The sequence below is a fragment of the Aethalodelphis obliquidens genome, unplaced genomic scaffold (assembly GCF_003676395.1).
Source record: "Aethalodelphis obliquidens isolate GAN/ISIS:26980383/991018 unplaced genomic scaffold, ASM367639v1 scaffold1, whole genome shotgun sequence".
NCBI lineage: Eukaryota > Metazoa > Chordata > Mammalia > Artiodactyla > Delphinidae > Aethalodelphis > Aethalodelphis obliquidens.
This window is the reverse complement of record NW_020837945.1, coordinates 94,665,232-94,669,682: the sequence shown is the minus strand read 5'-3', so window position 1 is coordinate 94,669,682 and position 4,451 is coordinate 94,665,232.

Here is a 4,451-nt window from a genome sequence, read left to right as displayed (position 1 = left end):
GTTGTGGCAAGCGGGGGCCACTCTTCATCGCGGTGCGCGGGCCTCTCACTATCGCGGCCTCTCTTGTTGCGGAGCACAGGCTCCAGACGCGCAGGCTCAGTAGTTGTGGCTCACGGGCCTAGTTGCTCCGCGGCATGTGGGATCCTCCCAGACCAGGGCTCGAACCCGTGTCCCCTGCACTGGCAGGCAGATTCTCAGCCACTGCACCACCAGGGAAGCCCCGAGTATAATGTTTTTGAGGTTTACCCATGGTGTAGCATTTATCAGTATTTCATGTCTTCTTATTGCTAAGTAGTGTTCCATTGTATTGAAAGACCACATTTTATTTGTCTGTTCACCAGCTGATGGACATTTGGGTTGTTTCCAATTTTTTGCTATTATGAATAAGGCTGCTATGACTATTCGCATGAAAGTCATCTTTTTAAGCAAGAAACCTTCATTACTAAACAGGGCAGTGAATAAAATGTGTAGAAGAAGAACAATTATATACATTTTGTGTATTGGGGAGAAAAATTAGGATAAACAATCTGGAGATGCCTAAAGGGAAGGCATCTGAGTCCTGGGTTCAATATGTATACCCAAGAACCGAGGGGGCTCTTGGAACGACATTCTTGCAGAAACACAGAAGAAATACGGGGAGATAATTCAAGATTTGCTTTGACGGATTAGAAGGAATTAAATATAGTTCTTAAAGAATCTCTTCTTCTTGGGTCAATACAATATGTAGCAGATGTAGATTTTGGTAACACATCTGAGGTTGTGGGTCTCGTTATAATCCCTCCTCATTGTGAAGAGGGTAGCAAAGGAGCCCTTTTTTTTTTTTTTTTTTGCTGTACGCGGGCCTCTCACTGTTATGGACTCCCCCGTTGTGGAGCACAGGCTCCGGACGCGCAGGCTCAGCGGCCACGGCTCACGGGCCCAGCCGCTCCGCGGCATGTGGGATCTTCCCGGACCGGGGCACGAACCCGTGTCCCCTGCATCGGCAGGCGGACTCTCAACCACTGCGCCACCAGGGAAGCCCCAAAGGGGCCCTTTTAAAAGTTAAAGATAAGCTATGGAGTCAGATGCATCTGGGTCCAAATACAGGCTCTGTCAACATATACAAGGACTTGGCTGGTCAATTTGCTCATCAGTATGCTGAGAGGCAATGGCACCTACCTTACAGGGCTGTCGTGAGGACTCACTAACGTGGTATATGCAAAGCACTTAGCATAGGGCCTGGCACACAGTGAGTTCTGATTTTATTTTTATAGGATTGGATCGTGCCCTAGATACCCAGAAACAGTGACATTGACCTCTGTTGATTCCTGAGACCCTCTTACATTTTTTCATTGGATGTTACTGGCTCGAGATCCTGGCAAACAGGGGTAGAAATTTCCTTCCAAGGTGATTTCCTTCCACAGTTTGTGGAAGTGGAACCTCATAAAAAAATATACTGCTTATCACCCAGAATGCCATAGGCTGGTAGGAAGATTTAGTGCAAATTTGAAGGGAGCAGTTAGGACTTCAGGGGATAGCCATCGGAACAATTAGCATGATAAGTTAGCACTAATTTTGCATATAAAAACGTTGCCTAGGATTCTAGAGTTTTCCCTATTTATGGAAGACAGTCAGAGGTCCTTGGGTTTAATCAAAATTTAATACCCTGTGAGGGGAAATATGAAGAATACAAATTATCAATAATAGGCAATATGTCAAATGCAGTAACTGCTAGCTTTAAACAGTCCTTCCTGTTGTCCCTCTCCTTGTCAGCCTGTGTACCTGATTTGTAGTCAGGAAAACATGGCCAGAACCATATTAAGTCTCTGGGAAAACAGAGGAATGAAATACATATCCTGACGCAGGAAAATACATCAAAAACTCAACAGAACCACAATCTTTAAAGTGACAAAACAACATATTCAGAAGTATTTAAATCAGGAAATTTTCCCCCAAGAAAAGTTGGAAGCTCTTATTTTATTTGGGGCCGGGCAGATGAGTCTTCCATGAGCGGTACCCACCTTCATACTCACCCAAGTGATACATTTAAGAGTTGGAAGTGACTGAGTTCCAGAAATCTTACTGTTGAGGAAAGCCGGAATCTGAGGAGCAAAAGACTCCTCAGACTGCACTTTGCAAGACTGCACTTTGTCAGGCAAAGAAGGAAATTCAAATGTGTTCAGAGTGCTATTGGTATTCTTAGGGGAAAACCAGATGGGATTGACTTGGTGAGAGATACTGTAAGCATAGGAAACAGCGTCCTGTTAGATGTTCTGGTGCATTGACTTATTGGCTCTGATTTTTGTAGCCTTGTAGCCACCCCCCTTGCCCTGTGACTTTACAGTTGCTCCCACTAGAAGTGTGGGTGTTGTGTTTGAGCGTGTGGCTTGCTGTGGCCAATGGAATGTGGGCAAAGTGACCATGTGCCAGTTCCAGGTTAATCCTTAGTAGGCATTTGTGTTTTCAGTTGTGCTTTCGTCATGTGCTTCTGCCATTGTCATGAGAGGAAAATGGCCAACCCAGTGGTCTGTGGAGGAGGACAGATCCATGATGCAGATGTGGATGTATGCTCAACCTAGACCAGCCCACCCTCAGCCAGCCCACAGGTGCGCAAACAAGAGTAAGTGTTCGCTGTTTAAAGCTCCTGGATTCTGAAGCTGTCATGCAGCATTATTGTGACAATAGGTTACTGATACAGATGACTATTTTATAGGTTTAGGTGAAAGAGAGACTGAGAAAATATTCATCTACAGACTGTCAGATCTTCATCTTCACAAGTACTCTTGTAAGGATAACAAAAAGTTAAATTTTCTACAGAAACCTGAACACGTCCTATATCTAAAATTGATGGACCATTTGAGAACAAACAAAACAATTTCTGTGTAGATTTATATAGGATGGGGATTGGGGAAGAAGTGCGCTCATATTTTTTTTAGATAATTAATTCTACTTCATGCAGCCCACTCTGAAGGGAGCTTCTTATCTTTTCACACCCTCCCTCTCCAGAGAACTGGGGATAAGAACCCTTGTCAGTTTCCTGTTTTTCCCCTGGAAGTCCTCTCTTTATGAATCTAGCTGGATTTTGTGCAGCATGAATTCTTATTTGTCAGCCTTGTAGAAGAACCCTGGCATACCCCCAAGAGCTGTCAGAGGCTTTGGCTTAATGTGAAATGGGAGAGGGTGTCGGAGCCATACGGGCAGCCCAGGAAATCCCCAATTTAGCTGATTGGACACAGAAATTGAGACAAAGCTTGGGGCCAGGTCTAGGTTGGAGCTTCAAACATTCCTAATTGCTTGTGAGGCCAGCATTATGCTATCCCATATGTCTTAACACTCCATCTTGGATAAATGGTGGGTGTAGGGCTCAGAGTCCAGGCTGGCGTTCTGGAAGCCGGGGTTGGGTATGAGGTTCGGGTTGGCTGGTGGACAGCAGAGGAATTAGTAAGGACCAATCCTAAGCACCTATGCAAAAGGACTGGACAGAAAGACGCTAAAACCAATGAGAGGCAATATTGTCAGAACAAGAGTGCAACGGACAGCGGGGAGGACCAGAGCCTGAAGAGATGCTCGGGACCCTTCTGCAAGGCTGGAGGGGTTTTGGTAAGTTCTGCTAGCTTTGCCCAGCTAGGGTTCCAAGCTAGTTTGGAGCCATGCTCAATGAGAATCAGAAGAGAGAAGCTGTCTGGTCTCAGCCTGCCAATCATGAGTAGCAACGAGAGCCCATCTCAGTTCACACTGGCTTTCTTACTCAAATTCTTATTCTGTTTGAACAAGATGAGTTATGAAGAAAGAAATGGAAAAAAAAATTACCTAGTTCCAGCTTTTTAGCTGCTTTCAACATGCCAGATAAAGTTCTTTCTTCCACTCCCAACCAGGAATTTTTGTGCTTCAAAATGCCTGAGCTCGGGCTCCCCTGGTGGCGCAGTGGTTGAGAATCTGCCTGCTAATGCAGGGGACACGGGTTCGAACCCTTGTCTGGGAGGATCCCACATGCCGCGGAGCAACTGGGCCCGTGAGCCACAATTACTGAGCCTGCGAAAAAAAATGCCTGAGCTCCTTACATATAACTCTATTTACGCCACTTCCCACCTCTGTGGGAATAACAACTTTCTGGCTCAATAAAGGGGATTAAGTCCATGGCTCGCCAAGACTTGAAGATGGAAGCTAAAAAGGAGGTGGGCCACAAACCCTATAGAAAGAGCTATATCTTCCCTTGAGAGGAAAGACATGGGTGGCCAGTCTACATGTGATGGTGACCTACCATGTATTAGGGTGTCTAACCATCCTGGTTTGCTTTGGACTGAGGGGTTTCCTGGGACCCAGGACTTCCAGCACTAATACTGGGGCAGTCATTGGATTTATGCACTAGAAGGTGACAGAACTTTCAAAGGGTCAACCTATGGGTACAAAGGGACTGAATACCTGGTAATGAGGCTGTATAGCTTCTATATTGCTGAGTAACAAGCTGTATT